Source organism: Peromyscus eremicus, chromosome 1, assembly GCF_949786415.1.
Source record: "Peromyscus eremicus chromosome 1, PerEre_H2_v1, whole genome shotgun sequence".
In the NCBI taxonomy this organism is placed as follows: domain Eukaryota; kingdom Metazoa; phylum Chordata; class Mammalia; order Rodentia; family Cricetidae; genus Peromyscus; species Peromyscus eremicus.
Window position 1 is genome coordinate 177,741,178 of NC_081416.1, and position 19,414 is coordinate 177,760,591.

General features: G+C 40.9%; 1 pseudogene; it reads left to right on the top strand.

Annotated features, from left to right (window-relative positions):
• Positions 1–9,970: 9,970 nt before the first annotated feature.
• On the top strand, positions 9,971–12,929 carry LOC131902310 (histone-lysine N-methyltransferase EHMT2-like; annotated as a pseudogene).
• Positions 12,930–19,414: the final 6,485 nt, after the last annotated feature.

The following is a 19,414-nucleotide window of genomic DNA, read 5'->3' on the forward strand; positions in this document are numbered from 1 at the left end:
ATTCAACACCATTTTGGGAAGGGATGATGTTTAGATGTTACTTTCTCTGTACTTGACAAAAATCTGCCAATACTTTCTATTTCTATTCTACTTCACTGAAGATAAATATAAAATGTTACCCTAAAATAGTTGAAACTATATTCACAAAGAATACTCATTATTCTTTGAGTTATTTAGGCTCATATTCTTACATTCTCCTTTAGATTATTCTCAAAAGTTTTCTTCACCAAATTCATGAATAGTATACTATAAATTAGTAACTGTTGTAGTTGCAAGTATGTCTGTGGGCAATGGTTTACTGTTTTTTGTATAACTGTGGGTCTGAAATTATTGGAATTATATCTTGTAAGGTCATATACATTAAATTTGTAAGACTTGATTCCACTAGTATTTCATTTACATTTTAAAATTGTTCATTTTCATCTGATGTGATCAAAGATTCTATGGGGACTGTATGAATATTTTATGCATTCAAATCATACATCATACTATAATATGAAGCTTATATTTCTACCCTTACAACCAGTAAAATCTTGCCCTTATATTTACAGCTACAAACTTTAATGCAAGAAGGAAGTGTTTGTTGCACAGGTCCTGAATCTTGTCCTTGCCACACAGCATATCTCCTAAGTAGTAACACCTATGTCCATGAAAAAAAGATTCCCTCTCCTTTGAAAGCATTCTTTCAGCTGCGGACCTCAGTGCTCTGTGATAATTCACCCTAACTATACATATTGAGGGAACCTAAAATACTCATCTTCATTAAGTTGAATCTGTACACACAAAAAATATTCTATGACTATTTAAAGTAAGAACACAAAGAAAAGAATAAATACTGAGAGAAATATGATGGTCAAGTGTTATTGGTTTAACTCATTCATTCTTCTGACTCTATTAAAATCAATATCCTCTTAGTGATGATAAAATCTATTTGGTGAGTTTGAATATTGGGCTTACACTCCTCATATATCATGGGAAATCCCTCCCTCCTCTTCCCTCCTCCTGTATTATCTTCCCTCTGCTTACTGAACATCACATGAGACCTATAGATCTGGTTCTCAGTCAACTACTTCTGACCAACTTAATGCTATTTTTTTGTCTAAAGCTACAATGCAGAAAATGATAACATTGGGATGAAAATGTTTCCTGAATGATGTAAGTTGTAAACTTGTCTTCTATTGGTATAGAGTTGCCACGTTGGTGTCCTTTAGCACTGTCTGTCTCTCAATGACTTCCAGGGTATTAAGCTCAAGCTCAGGATGTGTAGGTGGATTGAGCTCAACATTCAATCACTAGAGTTCATGGGCTACTGCTCTCGCTTGACTTGGTTCCTACATCTGATGAATTCATTTTTTCCATTTCTTGTGAATGGTCCATTGAATGAGAAAAATACCAGTGTAGAAAGTAATGGCAAGTATTGATCCTGAACAATAGCAGCTGCATGTGCCTTCTTATGTAATCTCTTGGGTTTTTTTGATATGCTGAGTTTGATTTTTATGACCTGGGCCACCATATTGGTGATCATTGTGCTTCACAGATACAAGCAGACAGTCCAGCACATTCAGAGCCATGGCTTCTTCTCTAGTGATTCCCATGAAGACAGACCTCATGTAAAATCCTGATCCTGGTGTGCTTCTTTACAGCCTTCTATTCTATCTACATTAGTTTGACCCTTTGATGATTCTTGGTAAAAAAAAAATGGCCAATGTGTAGTGAACAGTTATGTCCTTTCAGCATCTTGTTTTCTAGCATTCAGTCCACATGTGCTCATCCTCAGTGAGACCAGAGTGAGAGGAGAAAAGAGAGTAAAGAGAGAATGCACCCATCACCCAAAGGAGTAGCAAGATGCAAGCAGCCAGTATTGCTATGGCCACATGACAACTTATAGATTAATAGAAATGGGTTAAGCTATTAGAGCTAGCTAGAAAGAAGCAATAGGCCATCCAGTTTTTAATTAATATAAGCCTCTGTGTGTTTACTTTGATCTGAGCTTCTGTGGGACTGGACGAGACACAGGAAAACTTCTGACTACATACCAGAGTCACTTGGTTCTGTTTTTTTTTTTTTTGCAGAACATGAAGCAATGAATTTTCTTGATCATCTTCTAGAAGCCTATTGCTTTTAAGGTACTTGAATATTACTGTAAGAAATATTAATATTTTTTCACCCATAATATGGATGCCATAGGGGAAAAAAGCTATCTATCTAATGTTGCTCATGTTATAAAAGAGTGCTGAAAAATGCCCATAATAAAACAGAGTATAATCATGTTAATGCTTGCATTTATTTCCCTTGCAGAAATTTCTCATCCTTTTAATTTCATTGTATGAAATTTCTGATTTCAAATTTGCGAATATCTTTCACTTGGAGCCTTGAGGAATTCTTGGAAATTTTTAGCCTGTTTGCTTTTGTTTTCATTTAAATATATTTGCTTTTTCAAGTGATTTGATAATTGATCAATAGTAATGTGTATATTTATGGTCTACAATGTAGTGTTTTGACCTATGTGTAAATTGTGGAAAGCTTTACTAAATTACTTTAAACATCTCTCAGTTTACTACCATTATTTTTGGTAAAAGTGTTAATGATTTGCCCAACCTCTATTTGACAAACTGTTTCCAGTTAACAGCAAGACACAGAGAACACATGTGTGTCTCCTCTTACATCAGCTGTGACCCAGTGGATAGGCACACATCTATGCACATACAAGCAGTCATACCTAAAATTGTTGAGTTATATTCAATAAATATGAAAGTAAGAAAGAGATGTATTGATAAATGGTCCAGAGGATGTGCAAGAAGAATGTCATGGATATGACAGAGATAAATATGATCAAAATGCATTACATACAAGCAGGAATATGTGTATATTTAACATGTAGAAAGGAGAATGAAAAAACATAAATATTAAGGGATGAGGAAGTGCTAAAGGATGGAAAATGGACACTTTGGTCATGAAAGAGGACATAAATCTAATTGATTTTCTATTTTAACTCTGTCTTACACATTTCAGTTTGGTTTGATTCATTATATTCATTCAAAACTTTCTCAGTCCTGAATATTATATGATGCATAAAATTATATTAATCTCACATAGCTAAGTATACTGAGACATACCTGAAGTTCTTATGCTCAGCAATTGGAGGCAAAAGGATCATGAGTTCAAGACTAGACTTGGCTACACAGTGAGCTCAAGGGCAGTCTTGACTACATGTGTTTGTTCCAAAAGAAAAAAGGATGTGAGATACAGTTCAGTGATTAAGAGCACTTGCTGCTCCTCTAGTGGGCCCAAGTTCAATTCCCAACACCAATGGCAGGAAGCTAACAAGCACGTGGAACTCCATTTTTAAGGTCTAGGATACCTGACGCCCAGTTCAAGGCTCTGTGTATGCCAACACATATATACCAACACACACATGCACATAAATAAAAGAAAAAAAAATATATTTTTAAAAAGAAATGAAAATAACAGACATGAAATATTGTATGATTGTCCTAAAACTGTTTGTGTTCTGGCTATTAATTTTCAGACAAACAGGATTTTTAAATTTCTAATTCTATTTTATTTTCTGTATGTGTGTAGGATCTGTGTGTGTGTGTGTGTGTGTGTGTGTGTGTGTGTGTGTGTGTGTGTGAAGTCTATGTATAAGTGTACAATATTCAGGACTCACTTCTCTCCATCTACCATGTGAGTCCTTGGGATCATAAGACAATCACCAAGCTTGTCAGCAATTGCATTAACCTGATTGCCATCCCATGAGAGGCAGTAATTTTATTTGTTCTTACTTTCTTAACCAATTTAGGACTAAGATCACTAGGACATACTAGATGCACTAAATTTAAAGCAGATTGGAAATTTAATTTAAGGTGTAGTATTCAATTCAAGGGCCCTGCACATGACAGAAAGTTATCTACCACTCTCAATTTTACCAAAGATTCCTAGAAGAATTAGAATCATAGAATCTGTGTAAAAAAAAAAAACAAAAAAACAAAAAAACAGGAACTGGAGAAATGGCACAGTGGTTATGAGTACTCTCTATTCTTTCAGAAGAACTGAATTCAATTCCCAGCACCCACATGTCAGATCACAGCCATTTGCACCTCCAGATCAGGGGATCTGATACCTTTTTATGACCTCCACAGACACTGAATGCACGTGGTGCATAGCCAAATAATCAGCTGTAACAACCATATACATAAAATAAAATGGGGGGATGGAGAGATAGGTCAGAAGTCAAAAGCACAGGTGGCTCTTCTTAGGAACCTGGGTTCAATTTCTGGTATACACATGGCAGTTCACAGCAATCAGTAAGTCCAGTTCAAGGGGATCCATTACCTTCTTCTTGCCTCTAAATCACCAGCACAAAGGTGGTGCACAGATCCACATACACACAAATACTAATATATTAAAAATTAAATATAAAAATGAAATCAAGTAATGTTCCAACTTAGAAACCAGAAAAAAGATAGCTAATAGCTCAGATTATGAGAGGTTTTTTTTTTCTTCTGCAGAAATGAAAGATTTAGGAGACATGGGTGTCACTGCTGGTGAAAAAAAGGGGTGGGGGAATAAATGCAGGGGATCATGCAGGCAGTAAGACAGCAGAATCAATCAGCCACTGGTTTGGGTCCCTGATAAGAACAAGACAAAGAGTTGAAATGGAAGAGAGACAGAAGAAGAAAGCAAACAAGGTCAACAGGATCATGATGTACATGGATTTCTGTCCTCAGGAGCAGGTCTCAGGGAAAGGTTGTGGCTGTGTATGTGTTAAACTTGTTCCTTGTTTCTGTGAAGGACAGGGATCATGGAACTACCAGACTAAACTATGAACTCCAAATAACATTAATGGCAAAGAACAAGACTTCTTATGATAAAATTGTGGATTTTTTGTGGTATGATGAGAAACAGTACACATTAATCTGTGTTAATATTTATACTTTGACTGCCCTTTGGCCAGTTACTCATATAGGAATATAGATATTCACCACGACTTGCAATATCCAAAAATAGAAGCCACAGACCAACACACCATGGGTGCCTTGGACTGGGTCTCAGTAGGGCCACCAGACCGAGGGAGAACGGGGTGAAGGTGCTCAGGATAATTGGGATTTGGCGGTGACAGACAGACACAGACACGAGAGTATGCTGTGAAACTGCTGCAATTTTACTGAACATCAGGCTGAGATTTTGTACAATCTTAACAAGGAACTAAGCCCAGGGGCAAAAGGAAAACATTAGATGCAATCTTTTGTGGTCACACAATGTGGTTTTTAGAATGATTAACCCTTTCAGACAGAGACATGCTGTGGCCTGAACCCTAAGAGCCAGATTACGCACTCAATAACTGGTAATTCATTTCTAGTAATTTATTAAAGACAGTTACAAAGTCCTCGCCAAGAGCCTTAGCCCACCTCTTTAGCACAGGTGCTATACCCTTTAATATAGCTGACCTTGTCTGCCTATCATATGTACACCATACCTTTCTGCTTCTAAGCAGCCTTTCCATAAAAGGCAACTGATTCCACAACATTCTTTTTTCCCCCATGATTTACCCAACCGATTTCCTTCATAGTCATAAGTCGTGTAAAAGGGGATGGATCTAAGTACTACTTTTATTTTATTTTATTTTATTTTTATTTCTACTTCTGGGATTCCAATGAGGGGGTGTCCACCATTTCCCGTTAATATGGTATTGAATGTACTTTCCAACCATTCTTTTGGGAGTTGCCAGTTTCCTAAATTCTCTTTCTTGTGAGTTTGCATGAGCTGAATGAGGATTACATAACAATCTTTATACTTTTACATTTTCTTCCTTAGAATCTGTGGGAACCTGAATCATTAGCTCTTTCTTTTCTAATCCATCCATGAGTGCCCCCACTGAAGTAGGGGTTTTCTGTGCTATCTGCCCAAGGGCTTGAATCACTGGGAGCAGTGCCGGTGTAACAGTTGAGGAGTTATCAGGTACATCAAGCGAGCGTCTATGGGAATCCAGGCACAGGGAGTTTGTTATTGTCAGGAAAGAAGAAAGAAGCAGGAGTCTTGCCAACCATCCAGGGAAGGCTGGTCTTTAGGAAACAATGTATCCAGGAACCATTGCTTGGGCTGATTGCCAGGGGACCACCAGGGGCCTAGCCTCGAGAGACACATGCCCCCCTTCCTCGTGAGACCACCAGATCGGCATTTGTCACACGGGTGACACCGTCGCAGGTGTGGCACATGGGCACCTCTTTCTGAGCTACAAGAGAAACTGGGACAAAGCTTTGTGGCGTGAAAGCCACTGAGAAGGCAGATGGTGGTAACAGAAACAATCCAGGCTACTCACAGAAGGTATAAAACAACTTGACATTCATTATTACCAAGGAAATCCTTCCACCCAAAGGCTGACATTGTCTGAGGGAACAGACTGGGAACTGGCATTGTCTGAGGGAACTGGCAAAGGCCAGTTGTTTTAGGATCAGGTCTGTGGGTCTTATCTTGTGTCCAGTAAGAAAAGTGAAGCTCTAAACAAAGAAAAGTAAGGAGTTTCCCATGATGCCCTCTCCAGTCTGTGTAAAGACGGTAGTCCCTACATCCAAGCTGATGTCACTCATCACTTCCACATCAGCAGACACATATTTTAATGAGACAGAAGAAATGACATATTTCTCCTGTTTCTGTAAGATATATATTTCTGGTATTTTTTAATATTTATTTTACATGCATTGGTATTTGCCTGCATGTGTGTCTGTGCATCATGTGCAATCAGTTCCTACAGAGGCAAGAAGGCATCACATGTCCTGGATAGTTATGAGCTACTATGTGGGTGCTGAGAGCCAAACCCAGGTTCTTTGTAAGAGCAGCAAATGCTCCTAATCACTGAGGCATCCCTTCATCCCATCTTTTCTCGTTTTGAATAAGTTTTAAAGTAAATATTTGTGGCTTAAATAAGATCTGACAGTGAATCAATTTAAGTGATATCTATAGAATTAACTTTGACAATGTAAGTCCCCAGAGCTACAAAATTAAGTGAAAATATTCATCTCTCCCAAACAACAAAGTCACCCTGAAGATAAACCTTAAATTAAAAAAAAGGATAACAGAAATTAAGAAGCATAGTTTACTATGATTTTCTTATGATTATGAGGAAGTAAGAATATAAATCAATATGAAAAGATGATCCAGCCAGGTGGCAGTGGCACACGCCTTTAATCCCAACACTCGGGAGGCAGAGCCAGGAGGATCTTTGTGAGTTTGAGGCCAGCCTGGTCTACAGAGCGAGATCCAGGACAGGCACCAAAATTGCACAGAGAAACCCTGTCTCAAAAATCCAAAAAGAAAAAAAAAGAACAGATGACCCAAACACATCAAGCTGCAAATATGTATTTGTGAGTGCACAGTTATGATAAATATAAGCAGAGCTACAAACTCAGTGACATAAGGAAACAAAGATCAAACGGTGTAGAGAGATGGAAGCACATGTTTGTATTTCTTTTATAGTACTCATGCTTGGATTAACATAGATTAGATTATATTCACAGAAACTGTTTATATAGGACTGTCATATTTGGCTCACATTATATAATACAATATATACATAATTACCAGCATCTCGTCAGAATCCTAATTCAAGGGCCAAATTATAACGAGTACACAATACTTACTGAATAATAAGATTTTAGCTAAGCCATGGAAGTCATTTTATGTTAAATTTCACTGTATTTTTTTATATGAAGTGTGTGTCTTCCATGTTTTCCAGAATATTAAGGAATTCTTTAGCTTAAGTGAAATTCATTTTTCAACATACCAAAATCATGGAACTTCAGCAATGCATTATTATGCCTAGCTATAATTGTGTTTTTTTGAAGTTCAGATCTCTATTTCTAAGGTATGTGTGTGCACATATTTGTGTTACTACATTATGTTTTTTACAGGGTGTATATAGATAAAATACTCATAAAATATTGTTAATATTTCATATTAATAAGAAATTACATTATATTAATAGAAACTTAGGACTTTTATCAATAAAAACAAATTAACAAACTTAGTTAAAAGTGCATTATTTAAATTTTTTCATGAGAATCAGAAGTTCTGAAACTGGTGTGTGTACTGCTTATGTTTCACTAAAAACATCTAAGCATAACAACCATGTCTTGAGTAATTATCATCCCAGTCACCCAAGCCATGCTCTTAACATGCAATTTCTCACCTCCATGTCTATTTGAGGACCTATGATTTCTTATTTGACAACTTCTGGTGGAGAGTCAGTTTTCTTCAGGGTTTTGGGACCTGGTAAGTTGACCACACTCTTTTGGATGGCCCATACATAGGTGTATATATGCTGCACAAATTGGACCTGATTTTTTTAAGAGGACTCACAGTTGGCAATAAGGAAGTAGGAGTGGACTTTTGAAAAGTTCAAGAAGTAGATGGTAAAAATGATCAAATTGCTATTCATAAAATACTCAGGAATTAGTAAAACATTTTTAAAACTTTTTCTCACCAAGTGACTAATGTATTGAAATAAATTTCCCATTCTAGGTTTGGGGTAAAAACACTGCAAATGGAGTATTGCCCCTTAAACACTCACTGTTTTTTGTCATCTCTCTCCATACTATCTCCCTCCTTCCCTATCTGATCTCTTCTGTTCCAAGACTCTACATACCCACAGTCCACCCACAAAATCTATTCTATTTCCCCTTCCTATGATGGTCCATGCATCCCTCCTAGAACTCTTTTTCTATCTTCTCTGGGTCTGTTTATTATAATGTGATTATCCATTACTTAACAGCTAACATCTACTCATAAACGAATACATATCATGTTTGCCTGTTTTTGTCTGTGTTGCCTTTTTCAGGATGATTTTTTTTCTAGTTCCTTCCATCTGTCTATAAATGTCATATGTCATTTTGTCTAACAGCTGAGTAATACTCCATTGTATAAATATACCACCATTTCTTTATTCTTTCTTCTGTTGAGGGACATCAGTTTTTATTCCTGTTTCTGGCTATTATGAATAAAGCCATTCTGAACCTAGCAGAGCAAATGTACCTTGTTGGGATGGGGAGTCTTTTGGGTTATGTCCAAGAGTGGTAGGATCTTGAGGCAAATTGTTTCCCAATGTTCTGAGGAACTGCCATATTGATTTCTGTAGTGGTGAAAAAAGTTTTCACTTCAACAAACAATGGAAGAGTGTGTCCCTTGATCCACATCCAACCCAACATAAACTTTCAGTTTGTTATTTATCTTAGCCATTCTGATAGGTGTAAGATGGGATCTCAAAATAGTTTTGATTTGTGTTTCCCTGATGGCTAAGGTTAATGAATATCTATTTAAGTGTTTTTTACCTGGACATTTCTCTATAGTGAATTCTCTGTTACATCTGTACACTACTTTTAAATTGTATTATTTTGTTTGTTGATTGTGGGGCATACATGAGCTACAAAGATGTTGCTGAGAGGAAGTTAGCCTAAGTTGTTTGTTTACACAGAGATTAGATACAAATGGTGCTGAGAGGAAGTTAGCTCAAGTTGTTTACACAGAGATTAGATACAAATGGTGCCCAGAGGAAGTTAACTCAAGTTGCTTAAACTTGGACAAGATGCAAAGATCAGGAGATGATGTCAGTGCATAAACAACTCGTAAACAAGAAAATGAGCATAGGGTAACCTTTAAAACGATTGGTTGGTTCCTTCATCCCCTCTTAGGGTTCTGAAGTTTTTGCTGTAAAAGAGGCTTACTGCCTAACAATAAACGAGTTGTTGCTTGGCTTGACTCCCCTCTGTGTCTGATTGTCCCAAGGTAAGAGGAAGGCTGGGAAATGGGTGAGTGGTTCACTTACCTTTCCTCTGTTCCAGACCACCTCTTCAGAGGTGACCTAAGTTCCTGATGGGACAGGACCCCACAGCTGGCGTCTCAATGTGGGGCTTGAATGTACGTTCAGCCAAGGCCAAGTGGTCTTACAGGATACGTGAATCCCTCATTATGGGTAATGCAATTTTTCCAAAAAGATCCCCAAGAGCAAGGGGAAGCCAAAGAAAACAAAAAGTACCAAGAGGGTGAAGAGACCAAGTTTGACACAAAAGTAAAAGTCACCCCCACTGCACCTTGTGAGTTATGCACCCTGAAGGAGCACCTCCCCCTCTGCCATACATCCCTGAAACAGGGAAATGCTCCTCATCATACACTACCCTTAGAAAGGACCTACATGACTGGGGTACCTATAACAGGCCTTTAGCCGAGGATCAGGAAGTCAAAGAACCAACTTATGCAGAGGCCTATATTACCCAGATAGGGCCCCCAAGGGAGACAAGGCACAGGCCCTAAGAACACACACTCCTCCCCAGGCATTTCTTGTTAATCTGGGCCCTGGCTCTAATAGACCACAGAATGGTAGTGGTGGGAGGCCAGACCTAAGGGGCCAGGTAGAACACAAGCCCATGACAGCAGTGCTTGGCCTGGCAGCCAGCATTGTCCTCATGTTGCTGTTGTTCTGCCTCTACTGGGTGCTCTGCCCATGGAACTATGAGCAGCCCACTGGTGGTCGCAGCATGTGGAGATGCGGAGAGCTGCCCTGCAATAACTACAGCTATGCACTGCCAGAGAGGGAGATTGTGCTGTTGGTGCTATGAGGGTATCTTATGGACATTGAGTGTCTGGCTAGTGATGATATGCTGCTGCCTGGCAGGCCAAGTCTGCATGTGGGACGCACAGACTGGGGACTGCCTCATGTGCATCTTGCACCCAGTGCAATCCATGCCAGGACAGCCACAGAAGCAGAGCTTTTGAAGCCCAGGAAAACTGGGAAAAGCTGTTGGATGGTGGCAAAACTGGCCCTGAGGAGCCTGGGGACAGCCCTCCACTGTGACACTGCCCCTGAGGGCCTCCACCACTTTCCCTCTTCAGGCATAAGCCAGACCTCACCTGCTTAATCAACACCAACTTCTCAGTGCAGCTGCCCCCAGAGCCTACTCAACCCAGGGCTTGGCGCCAGGCAGCCTGTGGCAGCTCTAAGGACTCTAGCTATGACTTCAGTTGGCTAGTGCAGCATATGTATAAGGAGGAGGGCCTAGCTGCCATGCGCCTGGCCCTGCGCCCACCCTCTCGCTGATTCCTGCTGGCCCAGGCTTCTCAAGAAGAGGAGGCTGCACCCAAGAAGAGTTTCCCTCCTCTGGCCTGTGCCCCCAGCACAGCCAGCTCTATCTGGAGCTTGGAGCTGCAAAACAACCTCATCATAGTTGGGCAAAGCAGTGGCCTGCTGGAGGTGTGGGGAGCCATTAAAAGGGTGCTCTGCTGCAGCAACAAGGAGGTCTCCTCAGGCATCACAGCCCTTGTCTTCCTGGACAGGAGGATTGTAGTTGCTAGGCTTAATGGTTCCCTTGATTTCTTTTCCTTGGAGATCAACACTTCCCTCAGACCCCTGCAGTTCAGAGGAACCCCAGAGTGAGCAGATACCTCTTAGCCCAGTGCATGAATGTGAGGGCATGGAGAGCCCCTGGCACCTGCCCTGTGATCTTCTGACAGACACCATCAACAGCTCAGGTCTTCACTAACCCTATCTAATGGGGGCTGCCTCTCAGCTGCGGGTCTGCCCCTATGGCCGGGCCATGAAGACCTGGAGAAGGCTTTGGTCATTCAGGAGTCAGAGAGGTGGAAGAAGATCCATTTCCACCCACAGCAGCTGTACCTGTCAGTGGAACAGGGAGAGCTACAGAAGGTGGTCCTTATGCTGCTAGACAACCTAGACCCCAACTTCCAGAGTGACTAACAGAGCAAGTACACACCCTGCATGCAACTAGGCAAAAGGGCTCCATGGAGAACTGTCATGTGCTGCTGCAGGCAAGAGCCAACATCAGTGCCATAAATAAGCAACAACATTCACCACTGAGAGAGGCCATGGTGAAAAACCACCTGGAGGTGGTGCATTACATGGTGCAGCTAGGCAGCTGTGTCTACAGCAAGGAAGAGGATGGCTCCTCCTGTCTCCATCATTCAGCCAAAATTTGGGACTTGGAGATTGTTAGCCTACTGCTGAGCACAAGACATGTGAATGCGCAGGACAGTGGGGACTGGATGCCCATCATATGGGCAGCCGAGCACAAATATATTGACATGATCTGGATGCTGCTGACCCAGGGTACTGATGTTACCTAACTGACAATGAGGAAAACATCTGCCTGCACTGTACCTCCTTTACTGGCAGTGCTGCCATTGCTGAGGTCCTCCTGAATGCCCAATGCGACCTCCATGCTGTCAACTATCATGGAGACAAACCCCTACACATCGCTGCCATGGAGAGCTACCATGACAAAGTTCTGTTGGTCCTGTCTCGTGGAGCCAAGCCTGAGCTTCAAAACAAGAAATGAGACACAGCATGGGACCTGACCCCAGGGTGCCCTGATGTATGGTTCACACTGCAGCTCAACCGTAGGCTTAGGCTTGAGGTAGGGAACCAGGCTGTCTGTACTGAAAAGGTCATCTGCCAGGACATTGCTAGAGGATACAAGAATGTGTCCATTCCTTGTGTCAATGGTGTGGATGGCAAGCCATGCCCTGAGGATTATAGCAACATCAGCTGCTTCATCAACCACCTGTGTGACGCCAACATCATTTCTTTCCAGGGCTTCATGATGCACCAAGACCTACAGTCTCCATGCATTACCTTCTTCAGTTCCAGGGACATCCAGACTGAAGAAGAGCTGGGGTTTGACTATGGTGACCAATTCTGGGATATCAAGAGCAAGTATTTCACCTGCCAGTGTGGCTCTGAAAAGTACAAGCACTCAGCTGAGGCCATTGGCCTGGAGCAGAGTCAACTGGCTTGTCTGAACACCCACCCTGAGCTGTTGCCTGAGCTCAGTTCCTTGCCCCCCTATAAACACCTGAGTACCCTTAAAATCCAGGCTGGGACACTGGCCTTCAGACATTCTTCCATCAGAGACCTCAGTTAGGCCTAGAAGGTCAACAGCCTATCTCCCAGAGCTGGTTTCTCACTGGGAGTAGTATGACTTGAGGGCTGGCCACACTTCACTGAGCCAGGCCTCAGTTTGCTGAATTGAAGTAGGGCTGATCTGCCAGCTGATTTCCTGTGTTCTCAATAAATATTAGGTTTGACATGAAAAAAAAGGAGGGGGTGCCAAATGGGTAAACTTCATAAAGAGGTGCCCTAAGTCTGAGCATTAAAATAAGGTGGACTCATTCAAAAAACAAAAATGGGGAATCTTTAGGGCATACATGAGCTACAAACACAGTGATGAGAGGAAGTTAGCCTACTAAGTTGTTCACACAGAGATTAGATACAACTGGGGTTGAAAGGAAGTTAGCTCAAGTTGTTTAGCAGAGATCAGATACAAATGGTGCCCAGAGGAATTTAATTCAAGTTGCTTAAGCTGAGACAAGATATAAAGATCAGGAGATGATGTCAGTGCATAAACAACTCGTAAACAAGAAAATGAGTATAGGGTAATCTTTAAAATGATTGGTTGGTTCCTTCAGCCGTTCCTAGGGTTCTGAGGTTTTTGCTATAAAAGAGGCTTACTGCCTAACAATAAACAAGTTCTTGCTTGACTTGACTCCTCTCTGCATCTGATTGTCCCAAGGTAAGAGGAAGGCTAGGAAATGGGTGAGTGATGCACTTACCATTCCTCTGTTCCAGACCACCTCTTCAGAGGTGACCTAAGTTCCTGGTGGGGCAGGACTGGGCAGTTGATGTCTAGTTTCTTGAGTTCTATTCATATTTTGGATATCAGTCCTCTATTGATGAAAATTGTTTTCCATCTGTAGGATGACATTTGTCCTATTGAAGTTGTCCTTTGTTGTATAGATACTTTTTGAATTTATGATGTTCCATTTGTTAATTTTCAATCCTAGTATCTGTAATATCTGTGTTCTGTTTAGGATCTTGTCTCTAGTGCTAATGCATTTAATGTTATTCCCAACTTTCTGTTCTGTCAAGTTCAGAGTTTCATTTTATGTTGAGGTCTTTGATCCATTTGGGTTTGAGTTTTGCACAAGGTAACAAATATGGATCAGGTTGGATAATTATACATCCTGATATCCAGATCAGCAGTATTCATTAATGCATTTCTTTTTCCAATGTGTATGTCTGACTTATTTACCAAAAACATTTTTTGAATTCTTCTCTCACATATTACATCCTGAGGGTAGCTTCTACTCCCTAACACTCCTCCTTGTTCTCCTGCCTCACCATTCCCCTCTTCCTACTGATTCTTATGTTTCATGGGCTGTCTGTGTCAGGGTATGGTAGATGCTGTGAGCACCTGTCTTATCTTGAATGTTACAGCTTTCCAGCTACTTACAGATTTGCTCTTTCAGTGCTTCTGGGTGTGTGCTTTATAAATTCACTTTTCAAAACTGGAAGCATGGTAATTGTGGATCATTTCCCATACAAAACAAAGATATACATAAAGTGAAATATAAATTTACATTAAAAAGGGATTGTGCATTGATAATTTAATCTCTTACACTTAATATTATATACTTTAAATAAATGGGAAGAGAGGAAGGGGTGATTAAAAAGGTGGAATATTTGACTGAGCCTGAAAGTACAATTTTTGTAGAATGTGCTGGTAGTCTAGGGGCCTTAGAAACAATCATGCTGCATTCTGTGCCCTAGGGAAGTGCAAACAGAATTCTCTTGTCTTCAGAGCAGGTTAATGTTTTACTTCAGTTAATTTTGGAAGTTAATGGTCAATAACAACAAAAATCTTAACATAAAACTAGTGATGTTACTCCCCCAGAGACACTTTATAGCACCATAATTGGTTTAAATGTTTTCTTTAAATTATGTATCCTGATTTTCCTCAGATCAGACTCCACAAAATTCCAACTTTGGTTTGTTTTTGGTTTCAGAGTTTTACTATATCACCTAGGCTGGACTCAAACACATAATCTTTCAACTTCTCTCTTCCAAGAACAGGGATAACAAAGTATATGCTACCCACTAATCGACTTGTAATCTCCAATTCGTCCTTAAATCTAACTTAAACTGTCAATTTTATGCTTACGTAACCAAATATTGCTAGGGCTTATTATTTTGTATTCAGTTTTTATCGTTCAATTCTAAACACTGTCACTTGAAAATTTATATAACTCTAACTTTTAAAAATATGTGTATGTCCCATGAATAATCTCTCCAGTCTTGTGAATATATTTTAGATTTAAGAAATACAACTTATAGTCAGTCTACATTCCCTTCAGTGCCCAAAACTTGCATGTGTTCATTACACTCCCAGAATTGTTCTGAAAATGTTCATCTTTTTAAACTTGGTCTTTTCTACTCACATCCTCCAACACTGACTTGTAATTTAGGAGACAGATCTAGATGCAGATCTGCACTGGTTAACTTTTGGATGGAAAGTAGAATACTGTTTGGCATCCCATTCTCACAGAAGCTCACCTACATCACTGTAATTCACATATCCCCACAGCTTAATTATCACACCCACTGTGATATTCTCCATGGAAATAATGAGTGGTGATTGTTTCAGCACTCACAAAATACAGCATTAATTGCCTGTGTCCCAGGCTAAATTACAATCAGTATTTGGAAGAACATTTGTAGATATTCTGCAGCTACAGTGAAGGTTCATGTTGATAGTGTGTACACAAAAGAGAACTTCATAGAAGAAATGGAAAGAGGGATGCAGACACCAGGGCTTTTAAAACTCTCAGAATACAAAAGCACAGAGTGTTGTCTAGTAAGAAGAGGTACAGCAGAGTCTGAAAAGGGAGGTGTAGTGTCTAATGAGCAGAAAGGGGCAGAATGCTGGGAAGCATGCTGATATAGCACAGCAGTGCTGTATGGCAACCTAGTGGTTATATCTAAGACAGTTAGGCAAGACGTAAAGATAATAGAGATTATATAGAAGAGCACAAAGCGCCGGGCGGTGGTGGCACACGCCTTTAATCCCAGCACTCGGGAGGCAGAGCCAGGCGGATTTCTGTGAGTTCGAGGCCAGCCTGGGCTACTAAGTGAGTCCCAGGAAAGGCGCAAAGCTACACAGAGAAACCCTGTCTCGAAAAACCAAAAAAAAAAAAAAGAAGAGCACAAAGCTGCTCACTAGGGTGAGAATGCTTTGGGTTGCTCTATTCTCAGGTGATGATCTAGGAGACAGCAATCCATGGATATGTTTGACCTTTTGCTTGTGATTGAGTAGGATAAACACCATGTAGCCACTGGACCACATGATTATTCCCAAAAACATGAAAACATTGTATGTGTATAGGATTATAATTAGTGTGCTGATTAGTCTCCCAGGATTCATAAAAACACAGTATTCAAGATTTTTTATACCAGTAACATTTCTTTCACCACTTATGTCAGTTGCATATACAGGAATGAAGACATATAACAACAGCTGGGAGGCCCAGCACAGGCCCAGGGAAGGATCAATGACCCTAGGGGTTCTGACCTTGAGCTGTGCCAACTTGGAATCACTGGGACTGATAGTGATGGCCTGAAAGACACTCAGCAGGGAGATGGAGCCAAGGGATACTCCTCTAGCCACTCTATGAAAGTATAAGGCAAGTTTACATGACCTAAAATCTAGATAGTAACTCTGACTAAAAGCAGCCATTGTCTGTTGGACTCCTCTGCAGAGAAGTATAAAGTTAGCTGAGGTAAGCTGTTTGACAATTAGGTCTGTGGGCTTCATTGCCCTGATTCCAGAGAAGTCAGCAATGATAAAACCCACAAAGCAAGGCTGAGTTCCCCAGCATTCCTAGTACAGTCTGGAAGAGGAATAAGATCCCCACAGCCATGTCTCTGGAGGTCATTCTGTCATTGGTCTGGGTCAATACACATCAGATCCAGAAGCCACTTGTGAAACATGTTGGAATATTTTCTTCCTAGCAAGTCAAAGAATGTATTGCATAGACATTATCAACTCATTTTCATAAGTAATGTTAAAGTTTGTCTCTCTAGGAAGAAGTTTCCTAGATCTCAATGAACATCAACTGTTTCAATTGCATATAATTAACTGGGACATTGTGGTAAAAGTTAAAATTTATATTGTCACTAAAAGGGGTTAATATTTTTCAAGTGCTTTACAGTTAATTGCAGTTTAAAAATCCCAAAATCCACTGTTGATAAGGTCGATTGATAAAGCTACATTCAGATGAGTATCCTGGGTGCAGACACATTCAGGTTTCCAAGGAACCAGCAACTGCTAAAATGCAGAGAGTTATCAGAAAGGAAACTATCTGGATCCAGAGGAAATAGTAATGCCTAACTAAGATGCTATTGACAACTGGTAACTACTAAGACACTTTGAATCAGCTTTCTTTAAAATATGGCCTCTACATCACGATCCCTGACTTCAAGCTGTACTATAGAGCTACAGTAATAAAAACAGCTTGGTACTGGCATAAAAACCGACATGTGGACCAATGGAATCGAATTGAAGACCCTGATATTAATCCGCACACCTATGAACAAATAATTTTTGACAAAGAAGCCAAAAGTGCACAATGGAAAAAAGAAAGCATCTTCAACAAATGGTGCTGGCAAAACTGGATATCAACATGTAGAAGGCTGCAAATAGATCCATATCTATCACCGTGCACAAAACTTAAGTCCAAGTGGATCAAGGACCTCAACATAAATCCAGCTACTCTGAACCTGCTAGAAGAGAAAGTAGGAAGTAGTCTTGAACACATTGGCATAGGAGACCACTTTCTAAATAGAACACCAGTAGCACAGACACTGAGAGAAACAATCAATCAATGGGACCTCTTGAAACTGAGAAGCTTTTGTAGGGCAAAGGATACGGTCAACAAAGCAAAGCGACAGCCTACAGAATGGGAAAAGATCTTCACCAATCCCACATCTGACAGAGGACTGATATCCAGAATATATAAGGAACTCAAGAAATTAGACATCAAAATGCCCAACAGTCCAATTAAGAAATGGGCTATAGAACTAAACAGAGAATTCTCAACAGAGGAAACTCAAATGGCTAAAAGACATTTAAGGAATTGCTCAACATCCCTAATCATCAGGGAAATGCAAATCAAAACAACTCTGAGATACCACCTTACGCCTGTCAGAATGGCTAAGATCAAAAACACTGAAGACACCTTATGCTGGAGAGGATGTGGAGCTAGGGGAACTCTCCTCCACTGCTGGTGGGAATGCAAGCTTGTACAACCACTTTGGAAATCAATATGGCGATTTCTTAGAAAATTGGGAATCCATCTCCCCCAAGATCCAGCTATACCACTCTTGGGCATATACCCAAGGAATGCTCAACCACACCACAAGAGCACTTGTTCAGCTATGTTCATATCAGCGTTGTTTGTAATAGCCAGAACATGGAAACAACCTAGATGCCCTTCAACTGAAGAATGGATAAACAAAATGTGGTACATATACACAATGGAATACTACTCAGCAGAGAAAAACAATGACATCATGAGGTTTGCAGACAAATGGATGGATCTAGAAAAAATCATCCTGAGTGAGGTATCCCAGACTCAGAAAGACAAACATGGTATGTACTCACTCATAACAGGATACTAGATGTGGAACAAGGATGACTGGACTGCTACTCACATCACCAGGCAGGCTACCTGGAAAACAGGACCCCAAGAAAGACACAGGGATCGCCCAACGACAGAGAAATGGAATGAGATCTACATGAACAGCCTGGACATGAGTGGGGGTAGTGAAGGGCGAGGGTCGAGGGAAAGAGAGCTTGGGTGAGTGGGAGATCCCAGCTGGATCAAAAACAGAGAGGGAGAACAAGGAATAGGAGACCATGGTAAATGAAGACCACATGAGAATAGGAAGAAACAAAGTGCTAGAGAGACCCACAGAAATCCACAAAGATACCCCCACAACAGACTGCTGGCAATGGTCGAGAGACAATCCGAACTGACCTACTCTGGTGATGGGATGGCCAAACACCCTAATTGTCGTGCTAGAAACCTCATCCAACTACTGATGGATCTGGAGGCAGAGATCCATGACTAGGCCCCAGGTGGATCTCTGGGAGTCCAATTAGCGAGAATGAGGAGGGTTTATATGAGAGAGAATTGTTGAGACCAAGGTCGGATAAAGCACAGAGACAAATAGCCAAACAAACGGAAACACATGAAATATGAACCAATGGCTGAGGGGTCACCAACTGGATCAGGCCCTCTGAGTGGGTGAGACAGTTGATTGGCCTGATCTGTTTGGGAGGCATCCAGGCAGTGGGACCGGGTCCTGTGCTCATTGCATGAGTTGGCTGTTTGAAACCTGGGGCCTATGCAGGGTCCCTTGGCTCAGCATGGGAGGAGGGGACTGGACCTACCTGGACTGAGTCCACCAGGTTGATCTCAGTCTGTGGGGAAGGCTTTGCCCTGGAGGAGATTGGAATGGGGGGCGGGCTGGGGGGAAGGTGAGGGGGGCGGGAGGGGGGAAAACAAGGGA